This window comes from Rutidosis leptorrhynchoides, chromosome 10 (genome assembly GCF_046630445.1).
Source record: "Rutidosis leptorrhynchoides isolate AG116_Rl617_1_P2 chromosome 10, CSIRO_AGI_Rlap_v1, whole genome shotgun sequence".
NCBI lineage: Eukaryota > Viridiplantae > Streptophyta > Magnoliopsida > Asterales > Asteraceae > Rutidosis > Rutidosis leptorrhynchoides.
The window spans coordinates 65,704,893-65,720,012 of NC_092342.1; the positions used below are offsets into that span (position 1 = coordinate 65,704,893).

At 32.0% G+C, this 15,120-nt stretch overlaps 1 long non-coding RNA gene across 8 annotated transcripts; it reads left to right on the forward strand.

Annotated features, from left to right (window-relative positions):
- The first annotated feature begins 11,105 nt into the window (after window positions 1–11,105).
- On the forward strand, window positions 11,106–14,783 carry LOC139871597 (uncharacterized). Of its 8 annotated transcripts, none has more exons than XR_011766695.1 (6): window positions 11,106–11,477; window positions 11,698–11,949; window positions 12,805–12,879; window positions 13,283–13,798; window positions 14,186–14,235; window positions 14,420–14,783. It is a non-coding gene; the product is annotated as an uncharacterized lncRNA (long non-coding RNA). The 8 variants fall into 8 exon arrangements; XR_011766694.1 differs by having other exon boundaries at window positions 11,107–11,477; window positions 11,706–11,949; window positions 13,227–13,798; XR_011766692.1 differs by having other exon boundaries at window positions 11,108–11,477; window positions 13,227–13,798.
- The last annotated feature ends 337 nt before the right edge of the window (window positions 14,784–15,120 follow it).

Consider the following 15,120-nt stretch of genomic DNA (forward strand, 5'->3'; position numbering starts at 1 on the left):
TAAACATATGAACGGTCCTTCTCTGCATAGAGTAACAAATTCGGTATTTGAATATGTTTGATTATTCGAACATTTACCTTCGTGTGACCATTTTCCGCATTTATGACATCTTTCAAGGTGTCGTGCTCTTCTTTTTATTGCGGATTTTGATTTTCCTTTACCAAAATGTATCTTATGATGATTGTTTCTGAGTTGTTTTCTTACTCCGTCCATTTTGCCTCTTATGAATGATACCAATTCACTCGGAAGTGTGTCATTATTACGTTTAGTAATCATAGCGTGTAGTAGTAGACCATGGTTCAGATCAAAGGAATTCTTCATCTTGTAAAACCAAAAAAAAAAAAAATTCAGAATGGGGGGAGAAGACTAGTTCTTTAGGGTCTGCTAGGGAAAGACCATTCGGATTCCATTCTCGGAAACTACACGAGAACAGAAAATCTAACTCTCACATAAATACTTATTACCCTTAAAAAGACTTGATTCTCCCCACACTTAGTTAGCTGTGGTGTTGAAATTGTGATTAACTTCATTGTCAACTTCCATTGGACCATGTATGCAATGTTTAACTCTGTGACCATTAACTTTAAATTCAATCCCATTTGAATTATCAACTTTATTGTTCCATATGGGAAAAATCTTTTGACTATGAATGGTCCAGACCATCTTGATTTCAATTTTCTAGGAAATAGCTTGAATCGTGAATTGAAAAGAAGAACTCTGTCTCCTTCTTTAAATTCTTTTGAACTTCTAATTCTTTTATAATGCCATTTCTTCGTTCTTTCTTTATAGATTAACGAATTTTCATATGCTTCATGTCTGAATTCTTCTAATTCGTTTAATTGACTTAACCGTAGACGTCCGGCTTCATGTAAATCAAGATTACATGTCTTCAAAGCCCAAAATGCTTTGTGCTCAATTTCTACTGAAAGATGACATGCTTTTCCGTAAACGAGTCTAAAAGGTGTGGTTCCAATTGGAGTTTTGTAGGCTATTCTAAAAGCCCAGAGTGCATCCTCCAATTTCATAGACCATTCCTTTGGATTTGATCCTACGGTTTTCTCTAGAATACGTTTTAAAGCTCGGTTGGTATTTTCAACTTGTCCACTTGTTTGTTGATGATAAGCGGTTGAGATTTTATGAGTTACTCCATATCTTTTGAGAATTTTCTCAAGTTGATTATTACAAAAATGAGTACCCCGATCACTTATTAAAGATTTCGGTGTTCCGAACCTTGTAAAAAGACGTTTTAAGAAGTTGACTACAACTCGTGCATCGTTAGTTGGGAGAGCGTGTGCTTCCGCCCATTTAGATACATAATCAATGGCAACGAGAATGTATAGAATATTATGAGATTTTGGAAATGGACCCATAAAGTCAATACCCCAAACGTCAATTTCACATACTTGAATGACATTTTGTGGCATTTCATCACGTTGACTTATTTTTCCGGTCCTTTGACAAGCATCACAGGATTTGCAAAGAAGGTGTGCGTCTTTAAAAATTGTAGGCTAATAGAATCCAGCATCGTAGACTTTTCTTGCTGTGAGTTGAGGCCCATAATGCCCTCATGTTGGTCCTGTGTGACAATGGTTTAAGATTTGACTGGCTTCATCCCCGAATACACATCGGCATATTATTCCATCGGGACAACTTTTAAACAAATGTGGATCTTCCCAAAAATAGTGTTTTATATCACTAAAGAATTTCTTTCGTTTTTGGTATGACAATCCTTTTTCAAGGAATCCACATACTAAGTAGTTTGTATAGTCTGCAAACCATGTAATTTCATTATACTCTATCTTTAACAGATATTCATCAGGAAAGTTATCTTGTATGGCCGATTCATTTAGAACTTCTAATTCAGGATTTTCAAGACGAGAAAGATGATCAGCTGCGAGATTTTCTGCTCCTTTTTTATCTCGGATCTCAATATCGAACTCTTGTAAGAGTAAGATCCAACGGATTAATCGTGGTTTGGCATCTTGTTTTGAAAATAGGTATCTAAGAGCAGAATGGTCAGTATAGACCACCGTTTTAGCTAGAACGAGATATGAACGAAATTTGTTAAAAGCAAAGACAATAGCAAGGAGTTCTTTTTCAGTAGTTGTGTAATTCGTTTGTGCTCCTTGTAACGTTTTACTAGCATAATAAATAGGTTGAAATTGTTTTTCAATCCTTTGTCCTAAAATGGCTCCCATTGTAAAATCACTTGCATCGCACATGAGTTCAAATGGTAGATTCCAATTTGGAGTTATTATGATTGGCGCATTAGTGAGTTTTTCTCTAAGAATATTAAAAGATTTGATGCATTCATCTGAAAAGAAGAATGGAGCATCCTTTTTAAGGAGTTTATTAATAGGAGTGGCAATTTTAGAAAAATCTTTTATGAAACGTCGGTAAAAACCGGCATGCCCTAGAAAACTCCTAACTCCTCTAACATTGGTGGGATGTGGAAGTTTAGCAATTACATCTACTTTAGCTCTATCCACTTCAATTCCTTCCTTTGAAATTTTATGACCAAGAACGATGCCTTCTTTAACCATGAAATGGCATTTCTCTCAATTAAGTACTAGATTTGATTGCTCACATCTAATTATCATTCGTTCAAGATTAACTAGACATGATTCAAATGTATCACCGAAGACTGAAAAGTCATCCATGAAAACTTCCATGCATTCTTCTATCATGTCGTGAAAAATCGCCATCATGCACCTTTGAAAGGTTACAGGGGCGTTGCAAAGTCCAAATGGCATGCGTTTGTACGCAAAAGTACCATAAGGGCACGTGAATGTGGTTTTCTCTTGGTCCTCGGGTGCTATTGAAATTTGAAAGTATCCGGAGAAACCGTTTTATGACCTTCTTCCATAAGGATTTTATGTGTGCAATACGAAGGACTTATTCCTTTAATGTCATGAATCTTCCATGCAATAGCTGGTTTATGAGCTTTTAGCACAGAAATGAGTTGAGATTTTTCATTTTCAGTAAGAGAACACGATATTATTACAGGTAATTCAGATTCACCATGTAAATAAGCATATTCCAAATGGTTTGGAAGTGGCTTTAACTCTAATGTCGGTGGTTCTTCTATTGATGATTTATATCGATATCTGTCTTCTTCTTTTAGCATTTGAATTTCTTCTGTTGTTGGTTCATATTCATTAGCCATAAGTGTAGCTAACATTTCAGCTTCATCAATTGGTTAAGTTCCTTCTCCTAAAGAACATTCTCATGTTCCTTGTAATTCTGGAAATTCTTCTAACAATTCTGCATGTGAATCTATAGTTTGAATATAATAACATGTATCATCTGCAGATTGCGGTTGTTGCATGGCTCTATCAACAGAAAAGGTAACACTCTCATCCTCTATACTTAGGGTCAGTTTCTTACCGAACATGTCTATTATTGCTTTAGCCGTGTTTAAGAATGGTCTTCCTAATATGAGAGTAACTCGAGAATCTTCTTCCATGTTCAAAATAACAAAATCTACTGGAAATACTAAAGTACCAACTTTAACTAGCATGTTTTCCATTATTCCTCTAGGATATTTTACTGATCGATCGGCTAGTTGTATGTTTATTCGTGTTGGTTTCAATTCTCCAAGGTCTAGTTTAGCGTATAGTGAATACGTCATTAAATTTATACTAGCACCTAAGTCTGCCAATGCTTCTATTGAACTAAGACTATCCAGAAAACATGGAATTGTGAAACTTCCTGGATCTGATAATTTTTCTGGTATCTTATTCAACAGCACTGCAGAACAATTAGCATTCATAGTAACAGCCGATAGTTCTTCCATTTTCTTTCTATTTGTGATTAGATCTTTCAAGAATTTGACATATCTTGGTATTCCTGATATCACATCAATGAAAGGAAGATTTACATTTATTTGTTTAAACATATCCAAGAATTTGGATTGCTCGGCTTCAAGTCTTTCTTTTCTCATTTTACTCGGGTAAGGAAGTGGTGGTTGGTATGGTTTAACATAAGTCTTTGCCTTAACTGTGTTATCTTCATTAACCTTTTCAACTACCGGTTCTGTTTCCTTCTCTTGCTCAGACTGTGGTTCTTGTGTAGTAGGAATAGAGTCATCGGAAATTTCAGGTATTTCAGGTGGTTTAAGTGTAATACCACTTCGTGTGGTAATGGCTTTAGCTATTTCATTCCGGGGGTTAGCATTTATATCGCTAGGTAGACTTTTCGGTTTTCTTTCACCTATCAACCTTGCTAGGTTGCTTACTTCTTGTTCCAGATTTTGAATAGAAGCTTGTTGATTTCTAAATGCTTGAGCATTTTGTTCATTTGTTTGTTTCTGAGATGTGAAAAATTGAGTTTGAGATTCAACTAGCTTCGACATCATATCTTCTAAATTTGGCTTTTTATCATCGGTTTCTGGTGGTTTAATTAGAAAATTAGGCCTTTGCTGATTGTAAGTATTGTTGAATACTTGTTGATTGCCCGGACCTTGTTGGTTGTTGTATGGAACATTTCGGTTATAATTCTGATTTTGATTGTAGATTGGTCTTGGCGGTTGATAATTATTCTGATAATTATTTCCAGGCCTTTGGTTCATGTATGAAACATTCTCTATTTGTTCCATTATTTGTTCAATACTGAGACAATCTTTTGTCAAATGTGGTCCTCCACACTGCTCACAACTAATTCGTATTGAGTGAATATCTTTAGTCATCTTTTCCATTCGTCTCTCAACAGCATCTATCTTTGCAGAAATGGAATCAAAGTCATGGCTAGAATCGGCTCTAGCCGCTTTAGATGATCTAACGATATCTTTTTCTTGATGCCACTCATGTGAGTGGGAAGCATTGTTATCAATAATTTTGTAAGCTTCAGTTGCGGTTTTCTTCATAATGGAACCACCAGCTGCTATATCGATGTATTTTCGTATAGTGATGTCGCATCCTTGGTAGAATATTTGTACTATTTGATAGGTATCTAAACCATGTTGCGGACATCCTCTTAACAACTTTCCAAATCTTGTCCACGCCTCATATAGAGTTTCATTTGGCTTTTGCGTGAACGTAACAATTTCTCCTTGAAGTCTCACGGATTTAGATGCCGGAAAGAATTGTTTAAGAAATTTTTCAACTAAAACATCCCATGTATCAATCGGCCCTTCAGGTAACGATTCTAACCAATCTTTGGCTTCTCCCTTTAAAGTCCTGGGAAATAACATGAGATAGATCTGTTCATCCTCTACTTCTAGAATTTTAAATAGAGTACAGATCCTATTAAAGGTACGAAGATGTTCATTTGGATCTTCCTTCGGCGCACCACTAAATTGGCATTGATTAGTTACCATGTGTAGGATTTGTCCTTTGATTTCATAATCTGACGCATTAATGTCTGATTGAGTAATTGCGTGACCTTGGCCAGTGCGTTTAGCTCTCATTCGGTCTTCCATACTTAGAGGTTCCAGATTTTCCATGATTGAATTTGTTGAATCTGAATCACTAGAGGATTCTGAGGATTCTGATTTAATAGTTTCTTCCTCGACAATCTCTGGATGAGTAATTTGTGGTTCAGGAGGAATGATTAGTGGTTCAGGATCTCTGAATTGTCCCTGAATATCCTCTGGATTCTCAATTGTGAGGTCGGGTTCAAAAAATGGATTATCGGAAATTTGAATTGGAGTACTTGGTTGACTAGACGACGATTCTAAAGAAAATTCAACGGTGACAATATTGGCTAGATGTCTTGATCGAGTTACAGGTGGTGAACGTATGAAAGGTGGTGAACGTTTTGCTCGGTGCATTCACTGAATATCCTATTAGTTATAAAAGATAAAAATTATATAAGTTATCAAATTAATAGACTTTTCTGATTTTGCCCACGTTTCGAATAGCCAATAGATGCAGCAGGTAGCCAGGACCCTTTAAATCGAAAGCCCACAACTCGCCACTAACAAATCCAACTATTACTACGAACCAGAAAATTTTGGATGTCTATCAATTTAACCGCTTAAAATAATTTTTCGTCGAAGTTTAAAGAAAATAAAGAAAATTCTTTGTCCTAAAAACTAGAGCGTCGAGAAATAAGAAAGAAAAAGAGCGCGTCGTAAAACGTCGAAAAATAAAAATAAGAAAATAAAGCGTCGAAACTTAGAATTCTAAAAACTTAAGTCTAAAAGTTGCGTCTAAAGGTATTAAAGCTTAAAAGGAATTCTATATCCAAAACGGCAATAACTTAAAAAGTACTAAAATCTTAAAACGGCGTCGTAAAATTCTAAAGCACCTATATCTTAGTCTAAAGAAAAAGCACTTAAGGGATTTTACGGCAAAGCCTAAAAATATAGAAATATAAAATAACTACGGCAAAATACTAAGTTACGAACTAATTACGAACGAAAAATTATAAAATTACGCTTTAACGATAAAAAAATATACAAAATATAAAAATAGGTTTAAAGTTATAAAAATACAATTTTTTATAAAAATATTATTTTTATATTATTATTTTATAAAAGTATTAATTTATTATATTAATAAAACTAAATATAACTTAAAAATACAAAATAAATAAAACTAAAATTAATTAATATAATAAATAACCCTAATTAGGGTTTAATAATAATAATAATTAATAATAATACACCGTAATTAATGCTGTACGATGATCAATCCTTGCGTGTCAGACAATCTCATGCGATCGCATGAGATATAGTCGCCTGGGCCATGCGATCGCATGGCTCTTGGATCCAGTTCAGATGTTGGGCTGCTACAGTGTAGTGGCCCGATTATTATTATTATTATTATTATTATTATTATTATTATTATTATTATTTTCTGTTTTTAATTTATATAAAATATTTATATAAATAAAAACTTATATTTTAAAAACTACCTATTAGTTTTTGCAACTTAAAAAAATACAAACTTTTTAATTTTTAAAAAAGCGTAAAAATATATAGTAATATATATATATATATATATATATATATATATATATATATATATATATATATATATATATATATACATACATATATATATATATATATATATATATATATATATATATATATATATATATATATATATATATATATATATATATATATATTTAATTTCCTTTTTTTATTGTTTTTATATTTTTGATATTTAAAACGTATTTTTACAAAAATAAATTAAGACTTGATAAAAATCTTTTTTTTATAGCGTTTCGCTTTCGGCGTTGTTTTTCCCCGGCAGCGGCGCCAAAAATACTTGATGTGTGCAGCGGCGTATACGAAATAGTTATATATTTATTGCGAAATACTATTAAATACGATACAATTTTACACAAGTTATTTATTTATTTATAGAGTGGATATACCTAAGCCTTGCTACAACACTTATAGGCAGTGTACCTAATCGTACAGTAGTGTAGTTTTTAGTAAGTCTTGTTCGTCCACAGGGAACTAGCCAAGTTTAACGCTATATTTTTTTAAAACTATATTTGTATATATATATATATATATATATATATATATATATATATATATATATATATATATATATATATATATATATATATATATATATATAAGGTTGTAATCCAGTGAGAACGTTCTCACGAATTTATATCAATGAGAACAGGGGTATATGTGTAACTTTACCCTCTAATCCTAATTTTGAGGCTTTGATTATTTCCAAATTTTCCTTTTAAAATCTGATCCCTATCATATACTCCGTAATTTACTGTTAAAATTAAATTAAATAATAACTGAATCCAACATCATTCTTTTAGTTAGATACTCGGTATCAATCATGCATGTTTACATATCAATTTATGTTTTTGAGGCTATTTATAATCATCCATTATTATTTTTGAGGCTTTGAATTCTCATTATTAATTTTACCAAAAAAATCATCTCTATCCATCCAAAAATAATAACACGTTGTAGTTGAAAACAATTGTTGCTGAATTATGTTTATATCTTAATCTTAATTTAAATATAAATTGCAAGGATACAAATAATTCAGTGGAAGCAATTAATTGTAAAAAGTTAAACATACTTAAATAACAAAGATGTTTCATGCATCAATACATTGTTAACGACATCACACCGGTATGAACTATCGATTAATTAACGTGGATGCATCTCGGCTCGGCATACAAGAGAAAAAGCATCCCAACGTATATCCTTAAAAAATATTTAGCATCACCACGTTAATGGAAGTACTCAGTATAATAATAGCTACCGGGATGCAACGATCGATATGTTATCTACCGGAATGCATATCTATAAACACATCATAATGATTATTAAAAACTTCGAGTGTTTTGTGATTAATATATGTTTGTATGACTATCAAATTGTCAGTTATAAATCGTTTATATCCCAAATTACAACATCAATCAATCCCCTTTTTCTTATGAAAATCACGACTGTTTTTTTATGTATAAAAATTAGAAAGTGATCTTTAAATCAAAATGCATAGAAATCATAAATTATAGAAAACGGGAATATGGGGACGTGACGCTTATGGACCGCAAATGATGTTTAAAATGATAAGGAAGTTATATAATTTTACTAGTGGATGAGAAGTTTAAGGGTGAGACTTTACACATATACCATTTTCGGTTATTTTTTAATTTTAAATAACCTTTAAATTTCATAACCATTGATTAAACATATGGACGTCCTAGATCTGTTCTCACAATTTATATAAATGAGAACATTCTCATCAGATCACATTTCTATATATATATATATATATATATATATATATATATATATATATATATATATATATATATATATATATATATATATATATATATATATATATATATATAATAGTATTATTATTATTATAAAAAGGGGGTTTTTACCGTTTAATGACCGGTTTGTCGATTTTATGTCTTAAGTCGCAGTTAAAACCTAATGTAAAATATTAAAAATAAATATAACCTAATTTAGAGCGTAAAGTAAATGACAATAATTAAAGTACGATAAATTAAAGTGCGATAAATAAAATGACGATAAATAAAATTGCGATAATTAAAAAGTACGATAATTAAAAGTGCAATAAATAAAATGACAGTAAATAAAAGTGCGATAAAATATAAAATAAAGGAATTATGCTTATTTAAACTTCCGTAATCATGATGTTCGACGTGTTGATTTTAATTTATTACCATGGGTTAATTGTCCTTTGTCCTGGATTATTTGATATGTCCATACGGTTTTGTCCATAATAGTCCATCAGTCATAAATATAAATTGCTAGAGTCTTCGTCAAATTATCCTTATACTCGAAGTCAAATATTCCAACTAATTGGGGACTTAAACTGTAATAAGGTTTTAATACTTTATTATCAATTACACCAAGTGTCCTTGAATGTAATCCACCCCTGTTTCAACAAGTCTATTGATTATTAATCCATCCCCGTGTCCGGTCAAATGAATAATTATTGGTATTTATAGATATCCCGCCCACCGTATCCAGTCAAGCGTATGTGGTTATATATAAATACGTCAACTTATAAGTCTATATATTAAATTAACGAGGTATCATTTAGTTAATATAAAGCTCATTAATAGCTCATAGTCTAATTTTCACAAGTGTCGTTCTTTTATCCAAACCCCAATTATGGTCGAAAGCCCAATTACCCAGACTTTAATATTTAGCCCAACATCACGATTATTTCGATTTAAATAAGCATAATAATAACTTATCAACGAGACATTAATTTAAAAAGGTTGAACATAACTTACAATGATTAATAATAGCGTAGCTTTACACGGACAGAATTTCGACTTACACACTTACAACATTCGCTAACATAACCTTATTATTATTAATCTTAAATTAAAATTAAAATTATAAAATATATATATATATATATATATATATATATATATATATATATATATATATATATATATATATATATATATATATATATATATATATCGTGAGAGAGAGAGATTGAAAAATTATGTGTAATATTTTCGGCCAAAACACGTGAAATTTATAGATGTGGCCAGACTTTTGGGTCCATGCGATCGCATGGGTTTTGTTCTTCCAGGCCATGCGATCGCATGGCCAGCTGGATCCAGCCCAAATGCTTTTGTTTTCTTGTTTGCCGATGGTTTTATTTAATATATAATATAATATATATATATATATATATATAATTTTTAGAATTAATTATATATTATATTATATTCATGTGCATAGTTGACTTGTAATTTTTAGTCCGTTGCGTCGCGCGTTGAGAGTTGACTTTGGTCCCGGTTCCAGATTTTCGAACGTCCTTTCGTACTATTTAATATTTTGTACTTTGCATTTTGCGGCTTGTACTCTTGTAACTTTTAGACGTTTCTCATCAATAATTTGAACCTCTTGGATTGTACTTTGTACTTTTGAGCTTTTTGGTCGTTTGCGTCTTCAATTCGTCGAATCTGTCTTTTGTCTTCACCTTTTACTATTTAAACGAATATCACTTGTAAATAGAATAATTGCAACTAAAAGCTTGTCTTTCTTGAAGGATAATGCTATGAAATATATGTTCGTTTTTAGCATTATCAAATACAATGTAATTTATTTATCTTCCGCTGCAAAACTCAATAAAACGTCTCATATAGAGTCGTTCTCGTTTATACAATTGTGATTTGATATATTTAGTGACGTTATTCTTCCAGGCCCTATCTGGAGGACGTCACAAAAAAGAATGCAATGTTTGTAAAATGTATCATATAGAGGTCAAATACCTCGCAATGTAACCATATGTTATTGTATTCGTCCTTATGGATTAGGACGGGTCGTCTCATGTGGTATCAGAGCGGTGGTCTTAGCGAACCATGTCTTGCATTAGTGTGTCTAACTGATAGATATTAAGATGCATTAATGAGTCTGGACTTCGACCTTAGCTGCATGTCAAAAAGTTTTGCTTATCATTTTTGTCGGAAATTACATGCTTATCATTCTTAGTCTAGACACATCCTTCCGTCAAACTGTCGTTAAACAAAATCTGTTAAATCTTGAGATGTGGGTTGCATGTGAGAGTAAAGTAAATGTCTTTTTATCTTTTTCTTCATGTGAACCTTTAACCTTAACTTACACAAACCCAATTTTTTTTTAAATCAAATCTCTTCATCAAGCTTTCTAGACACCACGCTTAGAGTATGAAATCCAAGACCAAGTTTAAAGTATGAACAACACCAAGCTTTCAAACATCAATTTCAACAAAAGTACAAAACCCACTTTCAAAATCAGCTACTGAGCATCACAACCATCAAACAAAAAGAGACAAGACTGTTAATCAGAGCATCATTTCAGGTTCACTGACGCTGCTATTTCTCAGATTTGTTTCGTCTTCTCCGGTGTATCCCAGTTTTCTGGTCGCCGGATTGTTACTGTTGGCCGGATTTCGCGTCCGGTACGATGGCGATTTCGAGTAGATCTGGCGGTGATTACAATGGTGATTCGAAGTCAAACGATGGAATAAGTATTCCCGCAGGTTTATATGATTGTGATAATTTTTCTTGTTTCAATTTTTGTATTTCATTTTTCATTTTATGTTTTCTATGGAGTATTATTATTCATTATATTATATTATATTATATTATATTATATTATATTATACTATATACTAGTCAACAACCCCCAATCAGGAATTGCCACATACCCCAACAATCCTTTTATACTGTAGCTGCAACCTTTTTTTTTTCTCCTCACGCTGGCTTTTATAGTGTTCCAGATTCTTCACTTCACTTCACATCCACCTCCATTATGTTCTTCTCCAGCTGACCACCGCCATCACCCTCACCGCCACGCGCCATCGTAGTCTTCGTAACCACCATCTTGATGGGGGCACGCACCATCGTAGCCGGCGTAACCACCATGGGTTTGAAATTAAGGCTAGGGTTCTCGATTTGGTGGCTTTATGTTGGTGATTTTGGGGTTTGGAAGATGGATTAGGGTTTAATTGGTTGGTTTGAACGGTAAATTTTTTTTGATTTTTGCATTGGGTATCTTTATTTGGGATTAGGGTTTTTTTTTTTTTTTTTTTTTTTTTTTTTTTTTTTTTTCATCGTTTTTTGCAGGTTCATGGCTTATCGATTGTTTATCAGTGATTTTGGTCCTCTAATACGGTAACTCGAGTATCAATTGCAACATATTTAGTTGTTTGTTTGTGCTCTGTATATCATACACCAAACACAAAGGCAATTCAAATTTGAGTATAAACTGTAGTACTAAATTCCATATAAATATCAGGTACAACCTAAATTACACAGGTGTAACATCAAGGGATCTACAACACAAACACTTAGTATGAAATAAATGAAACAATATAATAGGGACTTCATAAATATAGATATCATCAAATAAGAAATAATCAGTAACAGAAAATGTATAAGTATGTTCACAAAAAGTGTGAAGGTGAGGAACATAATTATAAATGAATTCTTATACCTTTAAGTAATTAGTGGATGCAACATATATGCACATAAGACCGACATAATGCGGAAACATATACACGTCAGTCATTACTTGCACAATCCCGGTAGTGATTGTATACACTGTTACTACCTAAATAGACCTGGTAATTTTTTGGTCAAGTTTATAGTCAACTTCTGTTTCTTAAAGGTCTATACTGACAGTTATTTAATTTGACACTTATAAGACTAAAAAGGTGAAGTGTCCAAATAGTTTGAGCATATTTTTTGGAATGTTCACATTTATTCGTCTTCATATATCTATGTTGATTCAACAAATATTTTCATGGTTTTAGATGTTTACGTCTGACCATCTTTGACTTATATTTAACAAAATATTGCAATATATGTTTTATACAGGATTCGTTAAAGTTGGATATTGTTATAAGCTTCCCGGATCATGATTTTCATATATGTTTTGACCCATGGTATTAGGTATTCAATTGATCTCTTTAAATAGATTAGTTTTGCATTATCTTTTGTATGCATTTATTGTACTGCTGAAGTTACTTTTGGTTAGCCTATTGTGCAAGTTCAGTTTCTTTTATGGCTGTCCAAAACATTGCACACAATAAAGCTAGAATTTTAGACGATCTTCGGTAGGAGTTTGGGCAATAAACCATTGAGATATATTTTGATGTTGCTAGATTAAGTCTTAAATATTCTTTTTCTAGAAAAAGGAAAACAAATCAAATTTTAGGTATTTGTGGTTGAAATAAGCTAAGTAAGTTTATTAACGGGCTTTCTGGACATGTTAATTCAAAGTTATTGTTGCACTACAGCTTTAGTTTATTGATCCAAGCGACGCTTGAAGTCGCGAGCTCCTGTTGCACTACAGCTTTAGTTTATTGATCCAAGCGACGCTTGAAGTCGCGAGCTCCGCCTGTCACAACAACAGGGCTTTAGTTTCCATCACTACTCTATACCACCGTCGTCGCCAGCTGTGACCACACGCTCGATGCGCACAGGTGCTTGTAGGGCATCCAAAAGGTATAATCTAATCAAAAATTTCATCGTCACAACAAGGAATTAGATTTGCCTACTGAATTAAACCCACGATCTCATCACTAATTTGAAACAATGATAGGGATTATGACACTCCAAAAAAGGAAAATCTGTATTGTACATCAATAAGATTCGGGGGTTTGGGTTGTACGTTATCAGCTCAAGTGTCGGTGCAGTTGGGAACTGGGAATTAAATAAGTAAGAACAAACAAAAAACCTCTGTAATTATAAATTGGTTGTTGGTATTGGTGATTGTGTTCCAGATGTTTCGTGTGGGCCAGAAATTAGGTTGTCAAAGGATACTGATTCTGCTGCTGCAAAAGTGTTGCATTTTCTTCTGTTAGTAGAGGTAAACTTGATGTTGTTAATACCAAGGAGGTATCTTCAATTTAAATTTAAAAAATGCGATATTTTAATTATGTACAAGTGTATTTGAATGTGATTTTGGTTTAAGGGTTTTATTGAAAAGTGATTATTTTGATTATTGTTTCCGATTATAATAGTAATTATTATTATTTTACTTGTATTTTAAGAAAATTTACTCGGAAAATTTTAATCAAGTGTGTAATTTGTAGTTATAACATTATTATAAGGATATAAGGATGTCTTAATGAGAAAAATTCAATTTTCGAGAAGCAAATGAAGAAGTACTAATAGAACTTAATTTCAAGAATAGCTTGAAGCAATTGTTTGTTTGATATTTTGATAACAATGTTCCTTAACCTTTTCACACTAGGTAAGAAGAAGACTGAGGAAAATTCTGCAAACCTAAAGTTGGTACTTATGGTAGTTAATTATCTATTTATATTTTTATTTTCAGTTAAAATTTGTGGTCTCATGACAATAACTGATTTACAATATTTGGCCCCGAGTTGTGAAACCAATAACTTGGTAGTTGAACATTGACTTTTTTACATTATGTACGTGTACATGTATACTAACTCTGATAAACCATTATCTACAAATGCAGCTCCAGAGTCGTAAGAAAAGACACCCGCACTAGCAACTGCTACAACAGAAACCTCAAACAAAGAAAACGAAGAAAATCGCAACCAGTCAACAAAAAAAAGCATTATTCTCCCAAGATGAGCAAGATGAGAGCATGAAACGCAAGAAGAAAAAAAGACTAGACAGTAGATGTAAACATCCATCGTTATGTATGTACGAGTAATAAACTAAACCTAGAAATGTTGTCTAACATAACATCTACTGTGTCCATTTTACATTAGTGATCAAGTGTAGTTACGTAATTTATAATAACCTTTTAGCTTAAGCTTCATAAAACCACATCACTGAAATAAAACTTCGAGAAATGCTAAGAATTTTCAATTTTCAATACAATTTTGTACTACATTTTTTGCAACTCTTGATATTACCGTTAACGCTCAGTATGTTGATTTATATATATATATATATATATATATATATATATATATATATATATATATATATATATATATATATATATAATATGCTTCTGTTCTTAGGATTTTGGCCTCTTTTTTTGCTCTTTTTTTTTTATCGTTTTTGTGTTGGTATTCGTCAACATGAAAAATACGAACGTGATTTTGTTACTAACGAGGATGTAAAGGAAAATGACCTTTCTCCCCACATCGCTTCTGTGTCTTGAACATATCATTAGTGCAATCTTATTTCTTAAATGATGCTTTA